Source organism: Salvia miltiorrhiza, chromosome 2, assembly GCF_028751815.1.
Source record: "Salvia miltiorrhiza cultivar Shanhuang (shh) chromosome 2, IMPLAD_Smil_shh, whole genome shotgun sequence".
Lineage (NCBI taxonomy): Eukaryota > Viridiplantae > Streptophyta > Magnoliopsida > Lamiales > Lamiaceae > Salvia > Salvia miltiorrhiza.
Window position 1 is genome coordinate 46,632,180 of NC_080388.1, and position 13,129 is coordinate 46,645,308.

The window sequence follows — 13,129 nt, forward strand, 5'->3', positions numbered from 1 at the left end:
TTCTTGGTGAATAGAGCAAGAGATTCAACCAAGTCATCAGAGTCGAATTTTGTGGAGTCCTTCTTGTTATTCCCGGAATCGGCGACAAAGGCGATACTTTTCTTTTTCTCGGATCTCTCTGGCCGAAGATTCATTTCGAACGTTCTTAAAGAACCTATTAGTTCTTCAAGCTTCATATCACTGACGTCTCTTGCTTCATCTATGACAGTGAGTTTGTAGTCGAATCTATCAGGTAGAGCACGCATCACTTTTCGCACAAGCTTTTCCTCAGGAATTCTTTCTCCAAGAGAGAAACTTTCATTAGCAAGAGCAAGGAGTTTGCCATGAAAGGTGATAATATCCTCATTCTCGTCCATCCTCAGCTCTTCAAATTTCGTAGCAAGTTGTTGGAGACGCTGTTTTTTAACTTTAGAATTCCCCTCATAAGTACTCATCAGAACATCCCACGCCTCTTTTGCGTTAGCACACATGGATATGAGAGCAAACACCTCCATAGTAACAGCATTTTGAATGGAGTTCAAAGCTTTCTGATTAGCATTTGAGGCAGCCAATTCAGTGAGCGTCCATTTATTTCTGGGCGTAGGTTTTCCTTCCGCATCACAAGGAGCAGTCCACCCTTCTTCCACAGCAGTCCAGGCATTCTCATCAACCGCACGAATAAAAGATGTCATACGCATCTTCCAGTAGATGTAGTTGCTCCCATCCAGTAAAGGTGGTCTAGACACTGAACCACCTTCTCTTTGCGTTGCCATAGAGAAGAACAACACAGCAGCAGCGGAAAAGAACGGATAGATACACCAGGAACTACCATCGATAACTTGGGTGATCCCGCTCTGGTACCAATTGAAATTGTACCTATCCAACAATCAATTGTCTGGGGGGCCACGCAAAGAAAATCAGTGATACTCAAAGAAAATCATGCGGAAAGTAAAGAACACAAGACACCAACAATGATTACCCAGTTCGGTGATAACACACCTACGTCTGGGGGGCCACGCCCAATTCAAACAGTTCACTAGTGACGATAAGAAATACAAAGGACTTACACGCGAAGACTCGATCTTCCTAGCCTCTATTTCTTCCCAAACCTTCACCTACGTGAACAAAGTAAGAGCAAGATAGAACTTACTCACAGAACGTGACTGCACCTCAATCCACGTTCAAACCAACACCATGAAAGACTCCAACAGGCTGAAGTAAACAAGAACAGAAACTAACTCACGTTTACAAAGAGAACTAGCGGAAATCAACAGCACACTCACACACGAACTGTATGCTCTCCTACTGCACGAAAATACTCTCTCAAAATAATGAGAATAACAAAGATAGCAGCCCCGCAGCAAGATCTCTTCGATCTCAATAAATACGTAAACCCTTGAAGAGATGGGTTGAGCCCAAAGTCTGCCAATTGAAGAAGTAAAGGGCCCAAGTAGGGTTTTCAAGAGGCAACGTCTCCTAGGGTACAAAGAGACCCTAATAACATGGATTCTCAAGTCAGCATAAGATCTCAAAGATATCTTTCCAAATAAAAAGACCAAAACCCGCAAGGTAAGAGAACAAGAAGAAAAACTGAAACTTGAAACCGAGGAAGCAACCCAACAAGAGACATTCTGAGGAACTCCTGAAGAAACATCCTTTGGTCTACACAATGACAATTAAACAAAGAGTAAAGAAATACTCTAACATACTATAATAAGCAAATATACAATAAATATTCATCGACAATTATATACAATATATTGTTCCCTCAAAGAATATAATTGGGCATAAAATAGTATAAGCCCACTATTATTTTCTTAATTCTCAGCCCATAATATTTTTATCTTAAATTTTTTATTTTTGTAATATATTTATAACCTAAGGCTAAAAAAATAACTATTTTTTAGTATAAAATAAAAAAATATAAGAAAATATATTAACTATTCTATTCTATTTATCATTCCATAATTTAATTTTAAAGAATTTATAATATAGTATTAATTTTAATATTAAAATTATAAATCTTATGTAAGAAAGTTATTATACAAAAAATAATAAACAAACACATTAAAATTTGTTTTTATTTTTTTGAAAACAATCAGCATTTGATATTATACTATTAAAACAAACCTCTCTATTTGTTTTGGAATTAAACTCCAGCCATACATTGAAAATTGTTCTTATTTCTTATTTTAAGAGGTGTTCTCATGATAGACCTTCCACACACACACACACACACACACACACACACACACACACACACACACATATGTATAAACCTGATGAACATACGAATATATTTAATTTGTTGAAAAGCACGCCACCGCCAGAGATCGAACCCCAGACCAAACACGCGTTCATAAATTAATTGACATGTTCATTAAGAATGCACGTATTACTTCTGACAATGTTCTTCGATTACAAGTTTAATTTATTTTAATTTATGCTCATAACAAAAAATAGAGAAAAAAATGCATCTCTATCAAAAATTAAATGGCAAATTGCATGAAAATACCCGACTTTATATCAAAATCTGGTTTTTTGACAATCTTTTTTTTTGTTGCAAACATTTCAACTACATTTCAATTTGTTGCAATGTCTGGCCCGTTAAATTTTCCGGCCAAATTAAATTTGAATTGGCAGCTGGAATGCCAACATGGCATCAGAAATGCCAAATCACACCCACCCTCCGCCTCCCACGTCACCCCCATCTCTCTCTCTCTCCAGTCTCCACCCCATCCCCCTTCCCTCTCTCCCCGTCGGCTCTCACCCTCTCTCTCACTTCCTCCACCGCCGCCACAACCGCCCAAAATCTCGAGTCCGCCAGCTTGAGGGCCGACATTCTCTGGGACCTTCATCGGCTCTCTCCCTCTCCCCGTCGGCTCTCACCCTCTCTCTCACTTCCTCCACCGCTACCACAATCGCCCAGATCTGCCCAGAATCTCAATTTTCCCCAATTTCGCATACACATCCAGAACAGCTGAATAAGTGACCTCATCAGGTATCAAACCAGTTTTATACATCGTCTCAAACCAATCGACGGCTCTGTTGAAAAGATTGCACCTTTTTGCGCAAGTGATAATAGTGGAATACGTGATGTTTTCTAGAGGGATTCTCTTCTCCACCATCTCCAGCACGAGAGCCTCAATATGCCGAAATTGGAGGCCAAATCACAGAGATTTCATGCTGACATTGTAAAAGATGGTCTCTATGGGAAACGTGTTTCGGGCTTTTACCCAATCGAAGAAAATTAGGGTTTTCCGCCATGGGCGCAAGCTGTTGAGCTGCAATAGTTTTTTTTTTTTTTTTTTTTTCTGGTGGGCGGGTGGGGGATTTTCTCAATTGCATCCGAGAATGCGGATTCTTCGCAATAGTTCAATTTCTTGGCAAAATTCTGGAAGTCCTTGATTTGGGGATTGTGGGAGTAAGGAGATGAGCGTTTCTGGCGCTGGAGGGAGAGCACGGAGGGTGGTGGTAGATAAGGGTTTCAACTGCTCGGCGAGAGATGGGTTGTGCTGCTGTTCTAGAGCCAACATCAGCGGCTTCAGAGGGGTGGAGGAAGGGAAGGGTTCGCCGACCGGAGAAGACGCAGCGGCGCCGGGGTGGTGGAGGAGGGGGAAGGGTCTGCACAGGGGGAAGAGGACCGACATTTTTGGGGAGAAGAGAGAGAGAGCCCGAGGAGGGAGAGGAGAGGGAGGAGGGCGAGAGAGAGAGAGAAGAGAGAGGAGAGAGAGAGGGTGACGTGGGAGGGGAGGGTGACGTGGAAGGGGGATGGTGGGTGTGATTTGGCATTTCTGATGCCACGTTGGCATTTCGGCTGCCAACTCAGATTTAATTTGGCCAGAAAATTTAACGGGTCGGACATTGCAACAAATTGAAAAGTAGTTGAAATTTTTGCAACAAAAAAATAAATTGTCAAAAAATCAGATTTTGGTATAAAGTGGGGTATTTTCATAAAATTTGCCCAAAATTAAACTCTGCAATAAACATAATTGAAAAAGCTAGATATATCTCACAGCATTGGTTTTTTTTTTTGGAAAAAAAAAATCTTATTAGCAATGGAAAAACACACGACCGTGTAAGTGTGTGATGTAATAGAGCACTCTTTTGATAGTGGGTTGTATAGCTTCTTGTGGGCCAAAGTTGATCACTCAGCCCATTTGGAAAGCATTACCACATTATCCGGTCCAATTGAACAAACAAAACAAATACTCCATCGTCGTAAAATAAAATAGTCTCAAGTTATCATATCCATTAAAAAAAATATCTCATATTATTTTAGGCATTACTCCATAATATATTTATCCTCAATATATCAATTATTTACCTATTCTATCACATATGGTCTACGAAACCCTTTCACTACTCACAATACACTTAATCATTTTTATTAAAAAACATGTGTCATTTTTTTTCTAATGCTATTTTTTCATGATAGAAAGAGACTACGAGTATATTATACAAAATCGATACATCGTCCACTATTTATGAGAATCAAATTAATCGAATAATTTTGATAATTATTTTTAAGGTATTAGAATTAAAAATGATATTAATAAAAAAATAATGACATAAATTAAATATCAATGGTGCAAATGCTCATGGAAAGTGCTAAACAAACAATATATTGATCCTCTACATGAGTTATTCCTATTAATATACAATTATATTCATTTGTCAAAATGGAGAAAGAGGATAATCAAATTTCTTTATTCACTTTCCTTTTGACGAGTCTTCCTTCATCGAAAAAACATCTCTAGCTTTCAAACAAGTGATGACCAACTATATATAAATAATAAAATCGTATGTGCCATATATTGGTCTTGAGAGAGAGAGAGAGCATTAATAAACAGATTGATCAAAATTAATTATTTATGTTAGTGTTGATTTCTATTCACAAGTCAAATATGGTCTTATTTGGGAAACAGTTATATATTGGTATAGTGGATCATATCATATTTTTCCCTCAAAGTCTAACTTAAATTTGTTTAGATCAAAAGTCGCTTTCTCAAGCAACTTGCGCCCTTCCAACAGAAACTTCCCAACAATTTCTTTCCTCAAACTATTCATATTTTCCTTTTTAATGCGGCATATATTTAGTTAGGTTCACAATCAATATCCAATCAATTACTATATTATTTACTATTTTTCTTTGTGATTTGCATGAAAAATAGACATGTGGGCTTCTAAGGGTCTAATAATAAGATCAATTAGTTTCTTAGAATTTAATTAGATTTTCGTATCCATTTAGCTTACCTAACAAGAAGAATATAATGTGAATTGCGAGTAGAGGAATTGACTATCCATTCTTGATATTTTGAAGGATATGAGTATTTTAACAAATTTTAAGGTGTTTGGGGAAAATCATTCAAATGTCAAATGAGATTATAGTTCAAATTTACCATTCTCTGTAAATTTCATTTCATATATATACATTAATAAAAAAGTGTATAACCAGCTTGACATATGGTAAGTTGTGGTCGTGTGCAAGTTATTTGGCTATACAAGTGTCGTTTAGTAAAAACATAATTTAATTAACTTCAGCTTTGATTGAACAATCCAACTAATAGTAAGACTGAACCTTGAAAAACTTTGGCTATACTTCTGGCATAGTAATAATTAAGGGTATCTCGTAGCCATCACTATTTGGTGACTTAGATGCATCCTTTTGCTTAAAGGATGGGAATTGTTAGCAATAATTTACATCGAATAGACGTAGTTCTTTGACTAATGCAAACCAATCATGAATTGCAATGTTAGCTTGTTATTTATTTATTTATTTATCATGATAAATAAATTCATAACACTAGCTACTCGTAAGTATATCTAGCTAAAATACACTCTCTTTGTCCACGCAGAGTATACACTAATTATTTAATTTAACGTTCACAAAGAGTATACTAGTATAGGGATGGAGTCAGTGGACTCCCCTAAGATTTTATAATTTGGTAGGGGTATTTTCATAATTTTATACATATATTATAACAAAATAAAAAATATATAAGTTTTGTATTCATTTTTAATGGAAATCTTTGTCATCTTCTATCCTTAATCTTTCTAAAATTTCAAATTCTTGTTTCATCCCTCAAATTCTTGTTAGTGAAATTGATATTTGTGACTTGGACCATAAATTCATCCATTTCATTAAAATGTCAAACCATGCCGATGTTGTAGCTGTCTTTATTTTATAGGTACCGGAGTTTATGTGAATTGTACAACAAAATCATAATGCCATAGTAAATCTTAACTTTATATTTTAATTAATCATATCAACGAGTGCATCGAATTATTTTCCCATAGCATTCAATCCCCGTTAGAGTCAACGGAACCAGCTTAGCATTATTGAAAAGATTTTCTTTTAAAAAACCATTTGTTAATTAGGGTCTCGTGCATAAAATTTCACCAAATTATGAAATTGCACATCACCTTTAAAATCTGTTTCATAATACATCAGCCTTCCTTATTTAATGTAAACAACGTTGTTTTATGAAAATCTAACCTTAATTTTAGTGTTTTCTTCCCCAAATTTGTTGAATCTTTAATTTCTCCAACTCTATATCCCAACTCTTTTCTCTCGTCTTACCTTTTATGCTCCAATTCTTCTTCCCTAATTTGCAGCAGCACTTCAACACCATTGGATGACGCGATGGGAGATAGGTATATGCATTAAATCTTTCGGGTTTATGGTCCGCAATCTTTAGGGTTGTATTTTTAAAAAATATTTCTCAATATACTGAACGTCAGCCTCGCGAACCCCTATAAATGGTCAGCTTCCTTTGAAACACCAAACACTTCGCACACCAGCTCCCTGTCAAAGAAGAAGAGGGCTTAGGGTTTTATTGTTCAAAGAAGAGGGAAAATTCGATGAAGAAGAAGGATCTGACAAATAAATGAAGAAGAGGGAAAATTTGATGATAAAGAGAGAAAAAATTAGAATTAAGGTGACTTTTTTCAAACGACATCGTTTGGTTCTAGGAAGGTCAAAGTCGTTTTTCCTCGTCGTTCGATGTGTCTACGTGGCTGTTTCGGTGGCCACGTCAATTTTGCGATTGGGGAAATCAGTTGTCGTGAGAAAAATCAAAAAGTAATAAAAGGTAATGTATTATGAAGCAGATTTTAAAGGTGATGAGCAATTTCAAAATTTGGTGAAACTTTGTGTATTTAGGAACAATTAACCTAAAATTTTTTAAAAAGAAATGAATTATGATGTTGCATTAATTTGAGGTACGGATTCAATTGTTTTTTTCATTATTATTATTATTATTATTATTATTATTATTATTATTATTATTATTATTATTATAAACCCCTTAAACAGAATTCCAAATTCAGAATTCTTAGGATTACATGTTTGATAATGAATTTAAAATCCCTGCTTCATATTGTTTAATGCATGTTTATAGAATAAAGATACTTTATAAAATTGAGTCAATAAATACCGATATTTGCTCATTACTAGAAGATCAAGAAATAGGTTTGTGTATGTATAGTGGGCAGTGGGTACTCATAGCTATCAATGTTTGAATTAAAATAGGTTAAATAATTAAAATAATATATAAATTGCATATTACTGAAACTGCGGAGCACCTGCATCTTGACACAATATGTGGAATTTCACTATTTACTTAAGAATGGTCTTGGACCATTCATAAAAATTTTCAGTGGAGCAAACAATTTCGTCAACGCTATTAATAATACATTTTTGTACCTTTCATATATATATATATATATATATATATATATATATATATATAATATAGGATCGTATACTACTGAAACAGAAATTATACAGGAAAATAAAAAACAATCGACATAACAGTTAATATTATTGGACATACAAATAATTTGTTGAACTTTTGGAGGCTGGGGGGTTCGATAATTATTCATGTTCAACAAAATTCCGCGTTGAACGAACGGGCGCTAACCGTTAGATTAGATAAAATCAACGGCTGAGATTTCGTCTCCTTTCTCTACCAATATTTGCGTTTCTATAGAACTTTGCCCTATATATATATAGGGGTGGGCTAGAATAAAAATATATTTTTTTTTATAAAATAAAAACGCATTAAAATGTATGAATTTTATGTTGAATACGTATGAATTCACTGCATAAAGGTATGAATTGCATAAATTTTTCGCTAGCTTTGGGAATATATATATATATATATATATATATATATATATATATATAGGGTGTGGTTCTAGAGATAACTACATTATTAGTGAAAACGTGAAAACCATCAAATCTAATGCATCCACTGTAAAAATTAATGCATTCACTGTTAAAATTAATGCACTAAAAAAATAAAAAAATTGCTCCCTTCAGGATTCGAACCCAAAATCTGCATTCATCCAACAAGATGATGCATCTACCGTAGATCTTGATGATCGTGACTGAAAATGGTTCTCCGTTCTTCTTTTACTTAGTGGTTCTTTATTGAACCTCTCCCTACATATAAATATATAATATAATCTCAGTTTTTGGAAAGCATCGTGGGAAGTGATCAAAGAGGACTTTATGAGATTGATGAATGAACTCCACGCCAACGGTAAGATTTCTAGAGGATGCAGCTCTTCCTACATTGTGTTGATTCCAAAGAAGGAGGAGTGTGGTACATTGGAAGATTACAGACCTATTTCTTTGATCGGCAGTCCGTACAAGGTAATTGCAAAGACTCTGGCAAGTAGGATGAGATCAGTCCTCAGCTCCATTATTTCAGAAAATCAGAGCACTTTCTTGAGTGGCCGCTTTATACTGGATGGAGTTATCTTGCTGAACGAGACTATCGAAGAAGCAAAAAGCACTGGGAAGGGCCGTGCTTTCTTCAAAATTGATTTCGCTAAGGCGTATGATTAAGTGGAATGGGATTACTTGGATATTATGCTTGAACGGTTCAATTTCGACGCAAAGTGGAGGAAGTGGATCAAAAGATGTCTTTCCTCGACTTCAGCCAACGTTCTCATTAACGGATCTCCTTTGGGTGAGTTTAACTTGGAACGGGGACTTCGACAAGGAGATCCTCTATCCCCGTTTCTGTTTCTTGTGGCTGTCGAAGGCCTTCACGCGCTCGTTGATAGAACAGTGACAGCGAAGCTATTACAGCCGGCCATGGTGGGCTTGGATAAAGTGGAGATCTCCCATTTGAATACGCCGATGACACCATATTTGTTTTTTCTGATTGTGAGAAGAATGCGGAGGTGGTCAAGAATATCTTGAAAATATTCGAATTGTTATCGGGGCTTAAAGTAAATTTCCAGAAAAGTTGTTTGATGGGAGTGAGCACCAATGATAGTAGAGTCGAGAGGATGGCATCTGATTTGAAGTGCTCAGCCGGGACGGTACCGTTCAAATTTATGGGTATAAAAGTCGGCGGTAAAATTAAAAGCATTGCCAATTGGAACTATCTTGTTGAAAAGGTCAAGAAGCGGATTGATAGTTGGAAAAATCTAAAGTTGTCATTAGCCGGCCGTGTTACTTTGGTGAAAGCTGTCTTGCAAGCTATACCGGTATATCAGCTCTCTTTCTCTTTTATCCCTAAAGCCACTGTGAAAGCCTTAAACTCTTTGTTTGGTAAATTTTTGTGGGGGAGAGGGGGAGTGTGAGTTCAGTTGCGATACTGTGGATAAGGTGGCGAGATCTTTGCCATAGCAAAAAAGAGGGAGGGCTGGGGTTGACAAATATTGAATGGCTCAATTCTGCGTTGGTTACAAAATGGTTATGGAGGCATTGGGAGGGAAGAGAGTCTTTGTGGGCTAGGGTAGTTAGATCTTTGTATGGTGAGATTGGGTGGGATGAAGAGGGTTTTGGTATGAGGGGATCTAGGAGGAATAGAGTAGGTTGGTGGTCAAAAGTTGTTGCAGTGAGCAGGGCGACATCAGGCAGATGGTTTGTGGACAACATTAGAAGAAAGATCGGGAACGGGCATCAGACTAAGTTCTGGTAACACAAATGGGTGGGGCCGAATCTTTTAAGGATCAATTTTCCTAGACTGTTTCAGTTAGCCGCCAATGAGGAGGCAACCGTGGGTGAATGTGGGAGATAGGTTGACGGGGAATGGAAGTGGGAGTTTAAATGGCGGAGGGAGGTAAGAGCGAGTGAGCAGGAGGCAGTTGATCGGCTAACCAATTATATATATTGTTAAGTGTTTACCTTGTGCAGATAGAGAAAATAGCTGGATTTGGCTGGCCTCTTCGGATGGAAGATTCTCCACAAAGTCGGCATATTCAAAACTCAAAGCAAGCAGCAACGAACTTCCAAGATTGAATGTCGACGCGATGATAAATTTGATATGGAAGGCAAAGACACCTCACAAAGCGACCATGACAGCGTGGAGGATGCTGAAAAACCGACTTCAGACTTGTGATAACTTGAGAAAAATGAAGGTTTTGTCGAGCGAGGAAGAGTCCAAATGTAGTGAATGTGGTATGCAGGAGGTATCGACCAACCATATTTTTCTCCTATGCCCGAAGACGGAGGAGGTGTGGATGAATTGCAGATGTGGCTGGGTATCGCAACGGCACGCCCAAATCATATTGAAAGACACTACAGTACGTTCACAACCTTTAGGAAAGAAAAGAAGATTAGAAAACTTCTATTGGCTATTTGGGTGGAGAGCATTTGGATTTTGTGGAAGAAAAGAAATGAGAGACGCTTCGTTGGTAAAGTGTGGGACAACAAAATTTTGTTTTGGAGATCAAGATTAGGCTTTGGTGTTGGAATTTGATTTTTAAGATTGTTGATGATGAGATAGATTTGGATTCTTGGTGCTCCAATGACTTGATTTGTAAATTGTTGTAAGGCTTCTGCCTTGGTACCACTGGTACCGTTTTTATATAATACTTTGTTTTCTTGATAAAAAAAAATATATATATATATATATATATATAGAGGAATGAGATCATGTAGTATCCAATGCTTATAATAAATCCGTAGGTCCAAATCTTGACCACACATTTATGACATGTGGCACATCAAGATGGTGACACGTGGCAAGGCATTTCAAGGCAAAATCTGGAGAGGGGTAAAATTGGAATGTAATTTTTTGGATTTAATAATTAAAAAAATATATATATTTTTTAGATTTTCTCAAAATAGATATATTTTAGATGCATATAGTTTCACACGAAGATGCATAAAGTTTTCACATGAAATGCATAACTTTGCACAGAAAAATGCATTTGATTTTTACAGTTTTGGTATTTTCACCACCCCACTCCACACCACCCCCCAACCCACCCCACACCACCCCCCAACCTTCCCCATTACCACCCCCAAAATAGTCATGTTTCACATGCATATAAAATCAAACAAAAGTGCATAAAGATTTTACATAAAAATGCATTAAAAAAATGCATTTCATTTTAATAAATCTGGTATTTTCGCCACCCCACCCCTGCCCCACCCCCACCCCCCACCCCCCACCCCCCACCTCCCACCCAAATTTTTTTTAAAACTGATTTTCTGACCACTGACCCCCCCCAACCCTCCCCCCAATTTTTTTTTTCAAAACTGATTTTCTGATTGTTGAGTCGCTGACCCACCCACCCCCCCACCAATTTTTTTTTTCTTCTCAAAAACTGATTTTCTGACCGCTGACCCCCCACCCACCCTCCAGCCCTAAAAAAATTATATTTTTTTAAAAAAATGTAATGCATTTTTGTGTGAAAGTATATGCATTTCTGTGCGAAAGTATATGCATGTAAAAATCAATTTTTCAAAAAAATTTTTTTTTTGGGGGGGTGGGGTGGGGGGGCGGTTCAAAATTAAATTGGGTTCAAAATTTAGAGGGGAAAAAATTTCACAACATTACTGAATTACGACTATTCATGCATTACAATCAGTTTATCCATGCATTTTTTATAATGCACGAATAATCATTAAATTGGGTTCAAAATTTAGAGGGGAAAAAATTTCACAACATTACTGAATTACGACTATTCATGCATTACAATCAGTTTATCCATACATTTATATTGACTCATTCATTATTCTCATTTATCACGAATTATAGTATTTTCATTGGATCTCAACCATATATTTATATATATAGGGAAGAGCTACCGTGAAAACACTTCTTAAAATAAAAATAAAAATATTAATTTTTCAATGTACGAATTTTATGTAGAACACGTATGAATTCATCCAACTGGGTTACGAATTGTGAAAAATAAATTTTTGTTACCTTTGGGATTCAAACTCAGGACCACGAATTCATCCAACAGGGTTACGAATCAACCGTAGATCTTGATGATCTAAGGACTGAAAATTGTTTATATTTTATATTTTAAGAAGTGTTTTATTTTAGCCTTATATATATATATATTCATAATATCTATAATCTATAGTTATATATATTCAGACATATGGATAAATAATGTCACATCTGATAAAATTATACGAATGAGTTATTTCGTTTTATTCGTGTCACCTATTGGTGGAACATATTTTGGAACAAATATTACAAATGAGCCAATTCGTACCATTTCGTGCTAAAGAAATGACAAATTTGTTCAAACTATAATTCATAAACAAAATTCTAATCAAATAAGCAAATTATCACAACAAAATAATTTATTTTATTTACAATTTTTATTTGAAAATCATTTAATTTTCAAGCTATGGAGGTTTAGAAATATATATATATATATTAGATATCAAGTTTATGTTAATTTAATCGTGCCCTAATTACCCTAATTAGAAGAATGACTTTAAAATATAACTTTAGCCTTAAGAATATAATTTACGTTCATAAATAAAATTTCATGTATGATTATTATTTATCATTATCAATAACAAGAAAATAAATAAATAATAAGATTAATGATTCTATATATATACATACCTCGTTGCATAGAATATATATTCAGTAGTAGGATATGACACGTTTACTAATTTTAGGGGTAAGTAATCAAACTTACGAATGATTCATCAAGTCTAAGAAAAAAGAGACCTAGATGGATGATTCATCAAATTCGAAAACAAGTATAAATGGCCTTTTTTTTTTTTTTTTTGGCATGCGTGTGTTGACCAAATTAATGCCTAAGCCAAAGGTCTTGGGTTTGAGTCCCCTATAATGCGACCTTTAAATTTTTTTATTTAATACTGATAATTTATCAAAAAAAAAAATATAAATAATCTTTTGATTTGAAA